Source organism: Trachemys scripta, chromosome 12, assembly GCF_013100865.1.
Source record: "Trachemys scripta elegans isolate TJP31775 chromosome 12, CAS_Tse_1.0, whole genome shotgun sequence".
Classification (NCBI taxonomy): domain Eukaryota; kingdom Metazoa; phylum Chordata; order Testudines; family Emydidae; genus Trachemys; species Trachemys scripta.
In genome coordinates, this window is record NC_048309.1 from 32,272,839 (window position 1) to 32,285,830 (window position 12,992).

Here is a 12,992-nt window from a genome sequence, read left to right on the forward strand (position 1 = left end):
AGATAGCCTTGAGGCAGACTACGAGGGAGGGAGAGCACATGTGCGGGCTGAAGGGATGGTGCTACCTAAAATCTCCGATTAGAGGCGCAGGGACACAGATACACCTCCAGTGGAGCGGCCATAGGGACACACCTTGGGGGGGAGGGATAGCTCAGTGGTTTGAACATTGGCCTGCTGAACCCAGGGTTGTAAATTCAGTCCTTGAGGGGGCTATTTAGGGGTCTGGGGATTGGTCCTGCTTTGAGCAGGAGTTGGACTAGATGAACTCCTGAGGTCCCTTCCAACCCTGACATTCTATGATTACTGCACAAGGCAAGTAACTCCCTCTTTTACTTACACACCATCAATTCATCCATTGATACACAGTGATAACTGAGGTACTGCAGACAACATTGACCAGGTATAAAACACTGGATTTTAAACATTTACAGTATAGACAATGTTAATTGTTGATTTCAATATGAAATCCATGAATAAGAAACACATCTGCAATCTCCGCTTTTGGAACATAGCATATTCTACTATTTATAAACTTATCTGATGCTCACGTTACACTACAGAGGATATTGCAATTAGGTACATTTAATAATAACCACTCAATATATTACATATTATCCATACACCTGCTGAGACATTTGGTCTCCTACTTACTATTGATTACTGACAAATAAAAATACTTCTCTCCACAGAAAAAAAGATACTTAGAAAGAGATTCTTTGACAATCAGAAATTAAAAGTGCTTCAGAGACAAAAAATATGCTAAAGAAGAAAAAAAGGCAGAGCATTGGAATCAAGCTAAACCAGAACCCTCCCTAAAAATATCATACAACACATGAAATACAAAATCAGAAAAAAAACAAAATACAACACAATAATTAATGAATTAGTAGCACAATCACACATATCACAACTGAGGAGAACAAAAGAATTAACAGTAAGAAATAGAAAAAGACGGATAAACTGAAAGAAAGAGAAGAAATACTCTGAAACACGAAATAGTGTGATACCAACCCTTCAGAAAAGTGTATTAGCCTGATTATTCAGGTTGTCCCAGCCACACTCAGGGCTCAAGTAAGGTGTTGACACTCTAGGCTCATGCCTAGGGCCCTTATTCCTGGCATCGCAGCAGAATCTCAGTTTATATTTTTTAAAAGTACATTTCTAGCCCTCTTGGTTATGAAGAAAATGGGAATGCCATGCACTACAGCAATGTCTGCCTGGATCGGCAGAGAGCTTGTGACCATAGGGGTGTCCAGAAAACAAAAATTTCCTTTCACAAAAAATCTGAGGTTTCAAAATTTGTTTTCATTCCACATCAAAATGATGGCTGAGACCTCTAGAATAACTTAGCGAGAAATACACACAGAGTCAGTGCAGTCTAGAATAGCCCATAGCCTGGTGGTTAGGGCACTCATCTGGGATGCAGGAGATCCAACTTCCAGCTCTGCCTGCATCTCTTTTTGGCCGAAAGAATATTTAATTACTTATACAAAGTGGAACAGCTCTCACAGGAGGAGGGGAGAGAGAGAGATTGAGAGTAACTCCATAGTCCAGGAGCTAGGGCACTCACTCAGGCTATAGGAAACCCAGCTTCTAGTCTTCTTCTTCCTTTGAATCAGGAAGAGGGAGTGCCCTAACCACTGACCATTGTCTCTCTCTGATTTTGACCAGGAAATTCCATCCTGGACCTGAGAAACCTTCCCAATGGAAGTTTTGTCAAAACCAATACATTCCCACAGAAAGTGTTGGTTTTTGATGATCTGGCATTGTCTGGCAGAAATTTCTGCCAGAAAAATGTTTCATCAAAAAATTCCCAACCAACTCTACTCATGATATGGTTACAATGCGAATTAAAGTTACTTAAAGAAATAGAGGAAGTAGCCCAAAGTAACCCCTAAAATACAAATCTGTTAAAATCTAGCTTACTCAGCACACACTCTCCTAATAAGAAGTACATTTGTAGATTCCCAGATTTATACATTTTAAAGCTAGAAGGGACTGTTATGATCATCTATTTTGACCTCCTGCAGAACATGGGACAGAAACCTCATTCAGGGGTTCCTGCAGCAGAGATAATTATTCATTCCCAATACATGAGTGAACAGTATCAAGCCCAATGAAGCAAGGTGGAACTATCTCTTAAGAAGACATTCCAGTTTCTCTTCAGAGATTTCAAGTGATGATGAATTTCTGTCTTCTTCAGGGAAGCTGTTCTAATGATTACTCACTGGTAAGAATTTACAGCTTATTTCCAAATTACAGTTTCTAATTTTGATTTCCAAGATTTGAATTTTGTTACACCTTTATCTTCTAGATCAGGGGTTCTCAACCTGTGGGGTTGTGACCAGATTTCAGGAGGGTCATGGTGTACCTCTCTTTCTCCCATTCTTTCCTTTTCCTCAAATAAAATATTTTTTCTAAAGCTCCTACTTGTGGAGATAAATTTGAAAATGTGAAATGAACATAAACGGATGAAGTAATGCTTGCCTGAATCCTCAGAGAACTTTTGAGAGCTGTGAATGGCACCATCCATCACAGTCAAAATCCTGTGGACTCTGCCAGTTGGAATTTAACATTTCCATTACGCCACAGAATTCAAGATTATTGCCATGGAATTTACTGTTTTGCTGCAGCTAGGCACCCAACATTTTGTTTTGTCCCCCTGACCTGCTAGGACTTCAGCTACCTTTTGCTCTCCAGCTTTCCCGTCCCCCCACCCCCCACACACACACAAAAGGGAGTTAACTGGATTCCAGTGCATGCTCCCCACAGTGTTCTGTGGCACCAAGCAGCAGAGGAGGGTCACATCCATTCTCCTTTTGTGACCTTTTCATCACTCTTCTGCGATCTGCCACTTGAAGCCTGACTTTCCTCTTTGGGAGACACAAAACAAAACACATCTGTGACGGGGCAGAGATGCCCCGCACCAGCAATGAGGGAGTTAAGGAGGCTATCAGGCTCTCCACTGGCAATGAAGGGATTGGGGAAAGCCTGAAGATCCAGTTGGCCCGCCCTGCTACACCTCCAGCCAGTATCAGGCATGGGAAGGGAGATAAAAGAAGAGAGTCTAACCCAGTTCAGGACTGAACAGGAAGGAGGACAAAAATCTGCTTCTGTTGGTGAGATTGAAGCCTGGTTGCAGCCCTGGAATGGAGCTCGCATGCTGGCCGCATCAACTCTCCTGGAAGGGATGAGTAGATCCTGGGTCGGGAATTGGCTGAAGAACAGACTGGGAGATCAGCCCTGAAGGGTGGGGCCCCACCAAAGGTTAGTGTGATGACCCTGATTACCTTTTAATCTTAAACACCCCCAAAAGGGTGTTTAAACCCATTAATGCCAGACTGAAGGTTAAGTTGGCTGGAGGACCAAATCACCACTCTCTTGTACCTTATTGGGACAGAGACATACCAGTGGAGACCCACAGCTGGGTGAGTTGTGCCCAGAAGGGCTACAAGGGAGCACTACCTCAGAAGCCCTATTACAATATCCTAGCATGACTCTCAGTTACCGTAATACTGTAAAGAGGTTTTCACAGTAGTGGTCCAGGGATTCTGAGATGTTCATATGGCCTTTAAAGAGGGGCACACTGAGCCATTTGAAGACCAACTTTACAAAAGTAACCACTGAATTCTTCAAGTGAAATGTACAGGCTTACAGAATCAGAAGACTATTTTGTTGATGTCAGTGCTGTAAACATCAGACTTCGTGTCACGGTAAATTGTGAAAGCTGCCGAGACTCAGAGAATTGAGAGAGGTTGTGTCCTGAACCTCAGATGTCATCAGTGTAATGTTGGGACTTGCTGCTAGCAATCAACGTTACAGCCGTTCCCCTCTCCAAAGTTGCAGTCAGACAACAAGTTTGTGATGTGGCAGATGTTCAGGAACAGCTGTGTAGAAGAGTTCAGGAAAGCCAGTACTTCTCAGTACAATAGGAGGACACTACAGATATGTCTCCCTGTGCACAGCTTTTATTTGTTGTCCAATCTGAGTAGGAAGGAGCTATACAAGAGGACTGCCTGTTTCACCTTCTGCTGACAGTATGTGCTATAGGGACACAACATCTTTGACACTATCCAACAATCAGTTCTTCCAGGTGAGTTGGATAGGCACTGCTGGGTTGATATTTGCATTGGTGGTGCCTGACCTATGATAGAAAAACACAGCAGCCTTGGACTAGACTCCAAAGGACAAGAAAAGATGAAATTCTTGAATTACCTATACAACAATGCAAGGAGCCTGGGTAACAAGGAAGAGGAATTGGAATTGCTCATTTATGAGCATAAATTTGATCTAGTTGGTATTACTGAATCCTGATGGGATAATTCATATGAGTTGAATGTTAAAATAAATGGTTATAACCTAATTTAGGAAGGATCAAAAGGGATGGGATGTAGCAGTGTATGTCAAAAATAGAATTTCCTCTTTCCAAGTCACTGACAAGTCATAGGGAAGGATAGGAGAGAGGTCCTGGAGGCCAAATTTAGGCTGCTAGGTAAGAGATTGAAGTCCAGGAGCTCAATGGTAGCATTCTCTGAAATGCTCCCTGTTCCACGCACAGGGCCAGTTAGACAGGCAGAACTGAAGGGCTCAATGTATGGATGAGATGATGGTGTAGGAAGGAGGGGTTTCGATTTATTAAGAATTTACACTATTTCACTAGGAGGGTGGTAAAGCACTGGAATGCGTTACCTAGGGAGGTGATAGAATCTCCTTCTCTGGAGGTTTTTAAGGCCCGGCTTGACAAAGCCCTGACTGGGATGATTTAGTTGGGAATTGGTCCTGCTTTGAGCAGAGAGTTGGACTAGATGACCTCCTGAGGTCCCTTCCAACCCTGATATTCTATGATTCTAAGAACTGGGGGACCTTTTGAGAAAGGGGGAGCCTATACAGGAGGGATGGGCTCCATCTAAACCAAAATGGAACCAGATTACTGGTACTTAAAATTAAAAAGTTCATAGAGCAGTTTTTAAACTAAGGTCTGGGGGAAAGCTGACAGATGTAGAGGAGCACATGGTTCAGACAGAGACATCCCTTAGGGGAGGATCTATTCATGGAGATTCTCTATGTCCTGGTAAAGAGGAGATGATGGAAGATGATAAAATATGGGTAGGATCTGATGAGAAACAGTCAAAAGAAAAAGAGACCCATTCAATTACATTATGTAATGGCAGACAGCTAAAAAGTGACAATTTCTTTAAGTGCTTATATACAATGCTAGAGGTCTAAATAATAAGATGGGTGAACTAGAGTGCCTTGTATTAAATGAGAATATTGATAGAATAGGCATCACTGAAATTTGGTGGACTGAGGATAATCAGTGGGACACAGTAATACCAGGGTACAAAATACATCAGAAGGAAAGAACAGGTTGTGCTGGTGGGGGAGTGGCACTATATGTGGAAGAAAGTATAGAGTCAAACGAAGTACAAATCTTAAATGAACCAAACAGTACCATAGAATCTCTATGGATAGTAATTCCATGCTCGAATAATAAGAATATAGTAGTAGGGATATACTACTGACTGCCTGACCAGGATGGTGATAGTGACTGTGAAATGGAGATTAGAGAGGCTATAAACATAAAAAACTCAATAATAATGGGGGATTTCAACTATCCCTGTATTGACGGGGTACATGTCACCTCAGGACGGGATGCAGGGATAAAGTTTCTTGACACCTTAAATGACTGCTTCTTGGAGCAGCTAGTCCCGGAACCCACAAGAGGAGAGGTGATTCTTGATTTAGTCCTAAGTGGAGCACAGGATCTGGTCCAAGAGGTGACTATAGCTGGAGCACTTGGTAATAGTTACCATAATATAATTATATTTAACATCCCTGAGGTGGAGAAAACACCACAGCAACATTTACTTTCAGAAAGGGGAACTACAGAAAAATGAGGAACTTAGTTAAACAGAAATTAAAAGGTACAGTGCCAAAAGTGAAATCCCTGCAAGCTGCATTGAAACTTTTTAAAGACACCATAATAGAGATTCAACTTAAATGTATACTCCAAATTAAAAAACATAGTAAGAGAACCAAAAAAGTGCCACTGTGGCTAAACAACAAAGTAAATGAAGCAGTGAGAGGCAAAAAGGAATCCTTTAAAAAGTGGAAGTTAAATCCTAGTACGGAAAATAGAAAGGAGCATGAATTTTGTCAAGTAAAGTGTAAACATATAATTAGGAAGGTCAAAAAAGGATTTGAAGAACAGCTAGCCAAAGACTCAAAAATTAACAGCAAAAAACATTTTTAAGTACATCAGAAGCAGGAAGCCTGCTAAATAACCAGTGGGGGCACTGGACAATCGAAATACTAAAGGAGCACTCAAGGACGATAAGGTCATTGAGGAGAAACTAAGGGTATGTCCACACTATGAAATTAGGTCAATTTTACAGAAGTTGATTTTTAGAAATTGATTTTATACAGTCGATCGTGTATGTCCCCACTAAGCGCATTAAGTTGACAGAGTGCATCCTCACTACCGTGGCTAGCATCGACTCACGGAGCGGTGCACTGTGGAAAGCTATCCCACAGTTTCCGAAGTCTCCGCTGCTCATTGGAATTCTGGGTTAAGCTCCCAATGCCTGATGGGGCAAAAACATTGTTGCGGGTGGTTTTGGGTACATGTTGTCAGTCTCCCCTCCCTCCCTCCGTGAAAGCAACAGCAGACAATCATTTTGCACCTTTTTTCCTGGGTTACCCATGCAGATGCCATAGCATGGCAAGCATGGAGCCTGCTCAGCTCACCGCTACTGTTATGAGCATTGTAAACATCTTGCGCATTATACTGCAGTATGTGCAGAACCTGGCTAAGAGACGGCAGCACGAGGACGATTGTGAGGAGGACATGGACACAGACTTTCCTGAAAGCACAGGATGTGGCAATTGGGACATCACGGCAGCAGTGGGGCTGATCCACTATGTTGATACAGTGGAACGCCGATTCTGGGCCCGCCAAACAAGCACAGACTGGTGGGATCGCATAGTGTTGCAGGTATGGGATGATTCCCAGTGGCTGCGAAACTTTCGCATGTATAAGGCAACTTTCCTGGAACTCTGTGAGTTGCTTTCCCCGGCCCTGAAGCACAGGAATACCAAGATGAGAGCTGCCCTCACAGTTGAGAAGCGAGTGGCGATAGCCCTGTGGAAGCTTGCAACTCCTAACTGCTACCGGTCAGTCGGGAATCAATTTGGAGTGAGCAAATCTACTGTGGGGACTGCTGTGATTCAAGTAGCCAATGCAATCACTGACATTCTGCTATCAAGGGTAGTGACTCTGGGAAATGTGCAGGTCATAGTGGATGGCTTTGCTGCAGTGGGATTCCCTAACTGGCGGGGCGATACACGGAATTCATATCCCCATCTTGGCACCAGACCACCTTGCCAACCAGTATGTAAACTGCAAGGAGTACTTCTCAATGGTGCTGCAAGCACTGGTGGATCACAAGGGACGTTTCACCAACATCAATGTTGGATGGCCAGGAAAAGTGCATGACACTCGCATTTTTAGGAACTCTGGGCTGTTTGAGCAGCTGTAAGAAGGGACTTACTTCCGAGACCAGAAAATTACTGTTGGAGATGTTGAAATGCCAATAGTTATCCTTCGAGACCCAGCCTACCCCTTGCTCCCATGGCTCATGAAGCCATACACAGGCAGCCTGGACAGCAGTAAGGAGCAGTTCAACTATAGGCTGAGTAAGTGCAGAATGGGGTAGAATGTGCCTTTGGACGTTTAAAAGCTCACTGGCGCTGTTTGCTGACTAGGTTAGACCTCAGTGCAACCAATATTCTCATTGTTATTACTGCTTGCTGTGTGCTCCATAATATCTATGAGAGTAAGGGGGAGATGTTTAGGGTGGTGTGGGAGGTTGAGGCAAATCGCCTGGCTGCCAATTTTGAACAGCCAGACACCAGGGTGATTAGAAGAGCACAGCTAGGCGCGCTGCGCATTAGAGAGGCTTTGAAAATCAGTTTCAAGACTGGCCAGGCTACGGTGTGACAGTCGTGTGTGTTTCTCCTTGATGCAAACCCGCCCCCTTTGTTGATTTTAATTGGCTGTAAGCCAACCACCCTCCCCCCTTCGATTACAGCTGGCAAAGGAAATAAAGTCACTATTGTTTTGAAACCATGCATTTTTTCTTTATTAATTAAAAAAAAAGTGAGATAAAGGATAAGGTAGCCCAGGTGGGATGGGGTGGGGGAGGAGGGAAGGACAAGGTCACATTGCTTATTGTAGCCACACTATAAATCAAAACTGTTTGAATGCCAGCCTTCTGTTGCTTGGGTTATCCCCTGGAGTGAAGTGGCTGGGTGCCCAGAGCCTGCCCCCCCGCCCACGTTCTTGGGCGTCTGGGTGAGGACCATATGGAACTTGGGGAGGAGGGCAGGCGGTTGTACAGTGGTTGCAGCGGCAGTCTGTGCTCTTTTTGGCTTTCCTGCAGCTCCACCAGATGCCTGAGCATGTCCATTTGCTCCTCCATTAGCCTCAGGATTGCATCCTGCCTCTGCTCATTGTGCTCACTTAATGCTTTCCTGGACTCTGCCACTGAATGCCTCCATGCATTCAGCAGTGCCCTATCAGTGCGGGAGGACTGCATGAGCTCGGAAAACATGCCATCGCAAGTGCGTTTTTTTCGCCTTCTAACCTGCGATAACCTCAGGGACTGAGATGATAGGGGGAGTACAGAAACATTTGCACCTGCTGGGGGATAAAAAGGGAGAGTACAATTTAAGACGATACAGTTCTGAGAACAAAAGGGAGACTCTTTCACAGTGAATCAAGCAATTCACAGCAGACAGCACATGTGCTTTAAGTACAAGATCACATTTTGCTTTTATATTGAGCGCCTGCCAGTGGCACATCACACACGGCTGGGCAACAGAATTCGGTTTCCAGGCAGCCATGGTAAGCCAAAGGGTACGCGGGGTTGGCTTCTAACGCCTTCATAATGTGGGAATGTTTTCAAACTGCAGTGCCCTCCTTTCCCATAGCAGGCAATGCCGGTTAGGCTTGTCATTTAAAAGGAGGGGCTGCGGTTTTCGGATGGATGTGTAGCACACACCTTCCCCCACCGCTCCATGTGACTATTTGAGATGATCTCTTCATCCCTCCCCCCGCTGCGTGGCTATTCTCAGGGATGATCCCTTTTAGCCAAGCGCAAACAGCTCAGCATGAACAGGGTCCTTTTACTGTTCCCTTACAAAATTCCCCTATTTCAACCAGGTGACCATGAGTGATACCACTCTCCTGAGGCTAATACAGAAAGATATAGACCGAATGCGACCAAAGGTCTTGAATGCGAACAAAACCCAGGACCATTCGCTGCCATGCTTTGTGTTGCAATGATTCCAAACTACTTGCCACTGGCTTGGCGTGGTAAAGTGTCCTACCGTAGAGGATGAAATAAGGCAGCCCTCCCCAAAAACATTCTGCAAAGGCTTTCAGAGTACCTCCAGGAGAGCTTCATGGAGATGTCCCTGGAGGATTCCCACTCCATCCCCAGACACGTTAACAGACTTTTCCAGTAGCTGTACTGGCTGCGAATGCATCCCAAGTCTTCAGGGCAAATCAAACATTAAACATTATTGCTTTTAAACCTTGTACTGTAGTTACAAATGTGCACTCACCAGAGGTGCCTTCTCTGCCTTCAGGGTCGGGGATCCCGCCTTGGAAGGGTATTGGCTCCAGGGTGATGAAAAGGTCCTGGCTGCCGGGGAGAACGGATTCACCACTTGCCTGCTGCGCATTCGCCTCCTCCTCCTCCTCCTCATCCACAAAATCTTCCTCCTTGTTGCGTGATACTCCCCTCTTGCAGGTGTCCACAGACAGTGGTGGGGTAGTGGTAGGGTCCCCCGCTAGAATGCCATGCAGCTGATCATAGAAGCTGCCTGTATGGGGCTCTGACCCAGAGTGACCGTTTGCCTCCTTTGTCTTTTGGTAGGCTTGCCTGAGCTCCCTAACTTTCACATGGCTCTGCTGTGTGTCCCTGTTGTAGCCTCTGTCCATCATGCCCTGTGCAATTTTGGCATATATATTAGCATTTCTTCTTTTTGATCGGAGTTCTGCTTGGACAGATTCCTCTCCCCATACAGCAATCAGATCCAGTGTCTCCCGTTCAGTCCATGCTGGAGCTCGTTTGCGATTCTGGGGGGACTGCATGGTCACCTGTGCTTCTGAGCTCGCCACGCTGACCAAACAGGAAATGAAATTCAAAATTTCCCGGGGCTTTTCCTGTGTACCTGGCTAGTGTATCGGAGTTGAAAGTGCTGTCCAGAGCGGTCACATTGGAGTACTCTGGGATAGCTCCCGGAGGCCAATAACCATCGAATTGCGTCTGCACTACCCCAAATTCGACCCAGCAAGGTTGATTTTAGCGCTACTCCCCTCACCGGGGAGGAGTACAGAAGTCAATTTTAAGAGCCCTGTAGGTCGACGGAACAGGGTTGGTTGTGTAGACGCATTCATGATAAAATCGACCTAACACGGCTAAATTCGACCTAATCCCGTAGTGTAGACCAGGGCTCTATGAATTCTTTGCACTGGTCTTCACAGCTGAGGATGTGAGGGAGATTCCTAAACCTGAGCCATTCTTTTTAGGTGACAAATCTGAGAACATGTCCCATATTGAGGTGTCATTAGAGGATGTTTTGGAACAAACTGATAAATCAAATAGTAAGAAGTCACCAGGACCAGATGGTATTCGCTCAAGAGTTCTGAAGGAACTGTGGTTTGTAACCTATCATTTAAATCACCTTCAGTAGCAAATGACTGGAGGATAGCTAATGTGATTCCAATTTTTAAAAAGGGCCCCAGAGGTGACCATGGCAATTACAGGCCAGTAAGCCTGACTTCAGTACCAGGCAAACTGGTTGAAACTATAATAAAGAACACAGGCACATAGATGAACATAATTTGTTGGGGAAGAGTCAGCGTGGTTTTTGTAACGGGAAATCATGCCTCAACAATCTACTAGATTGAGGGGAGGTCAACAAGCATGTGGAATGGGGGGATCTAGTGGATATAGTGTACTCACCAAAAGCTAAGTAAAGTAAGATGTCATGGGATAAGAGGAAAGGTCCTCTCATGGATCGGTAACTGGTTAAAAGATAGAAAACAAAGAGTAGGAATAAATGGTCAGTTTTCAGAACGGAGAGAAGTAAACAGTGGTGTACCCCAGGGGTCTGTATTGGGATTAATACTATTCAACATATTCATAAATGATCTAGAAAAAGGGGTAAACAATGAGGTGACAAAATTTGCAGCTGATACAAAACTACTCAAAATAGTTAAGTCTAAAGCAGATTGCAAAGAGCTACAAAGGGATATCACAAAAGTGGGTGATTGGGGAACAAAATGGGAGATGAAATTCAATGTTGATAAATGCAAAGTAAATGCACATTGGAAAACATAATCCCAACTATATATCTAAAATGATGGGATCTAAGTTACCTGTTATCACTTAAGAAAGAGATTTTTGACTCATTGTGGATAGTTCCTTGAAAACATCCATTCAATGTGCAGTGGCAGTCAAAAAAGCTAAGAGAATGTTGGGAATCAATAGGAAAGGGATAGATAATAAAACACAAAATATCACATTGCCTCTCTATAAATCCATAGTACACACACATCTTGAATGCTGCATGCAGATGTGGTCTCCCTGTCTCAAAAAAAGATATATTGGAATTGGAAAAGGTTCAGAAAAGGCAACAAAAATTATTAGGAGTATGGAACAGCTTCCGTTTGAGGATAGAGTAATAAAATTTGGACTTTTCAGCTTGGAAAAGAAACAACTAAGGGGGGATCTATAGCATCATGACTGGTGTGGAGAAAGTAAATAAGGAAATGTTATTTACTCCTTCTCATAACACAAGAAATAGGGGTCACCAAATGAAATTAATAGGCTGCAGGTTTAAAACAAACGATAGGAAGTATTTCTTCACACAATGCAGTCAACCTGTGGAACTCTTTGCCAGAGGAAGTTGTGAAGGTCAAGACTATAACAGGGTTTTAAAAAGAATTAGATAAATTCATGGAGGAAAGGTCCATCAATGGTTGTTAGCCAGGATAGGCAGGGATGGTGTCCCTAGCCTCCGTTTGTCAGAAGTTGGGAGTGGGCAAGAGGGGATGGATCACTTGATGATTACCTGTTCTGTTCATTCCCTCTGGGACACCTGGCATTGGCCACTGTCAGAAAACAGGATACTGTGCTAGATGGACCTTTGGTCTGACCCAGTATGGAGGTTCTTATGTTCTCTTAATACATACACATTTGCAACGAACTCCTAAAAAACTGACACTTAATTCAATAAGGTTTAACTTAATAAGATTTTCAAGACAGAGGCCATTAGTGTAATGACCATTACTGGATACTGTTTCCAGGTTTTGTATACACACTTCTAAAAGGATGTTGAAAAGTTGAAGACGATTCAAAGAAGAGTCACAAGAGTGACCGAGTTTGGCTGTTCTTATGTTTTTATGTATGTTTTTAATGTCCTAATAGATGAAGCACAAGATGGGATACTAGTTGGTGTCTGATACAGACCACAAAATAACATTAGGGAACAGGATGACCAGCTCCTTAAACATTTATCTATAATATGTAGGTAAAAAACATTCATGATCATAGGGGGACTCAATTTGAAAGACATATGCTGGAGGTCTCATGCTGCCAGCATCCTTAGAAATTCTAAATATTATCGATGGCAATTTCCTAACTCAATGTATTGCACCAAACACAGGGGGATACTATATTAGGCCTCATCTTGACAGATAAAGAGGAATTGATCACAGATCTAAAAATTAATGGTAACTCAGGTACATGTTCATGACTTGATTACATTTATAATGTGCAAAGAGAATAAAGTTCACACCAGTGATATATATAATTAGTGCTTTAAAGGATCAATTTCACAAAGCTGAAAACAATTATGGGCCAAATCAGCTGGGAGGAAGAATTTAATCAGAAAAATGTGAATGATAATTGGGTATTGTT

At 43.6% G+C, this 12,992-nt stretch overlaps 1 protein-coding gene across 2 annotated transcripts in view; it reads left to right on the forward strand.

Moving 5' to 3' along the window:
- Positions 1-12,992, forward strand: part of MMP24 (matrix metallopeptidase 24) — a 107,097-nt gene that overhangs the window by 43,893 nt on the left and 50,212 nt on the right. Inside the window, exon 1 of one of the 2 annotated variants that reach the window (XM_034787955.1) lies at positions 1,755-2,230. The exons of the other annotated variant lie outside the window; for it this stretch is intronic. The gene's annotated coding sequence lies outside the window, so the exon portion shown is untranslated. Of the gene's footprint in view, positions 1-1,754; positions 2,231-12,992 lie in introns of those variants that run through there. 2 annotated transcript variants of the gene reach the window in all.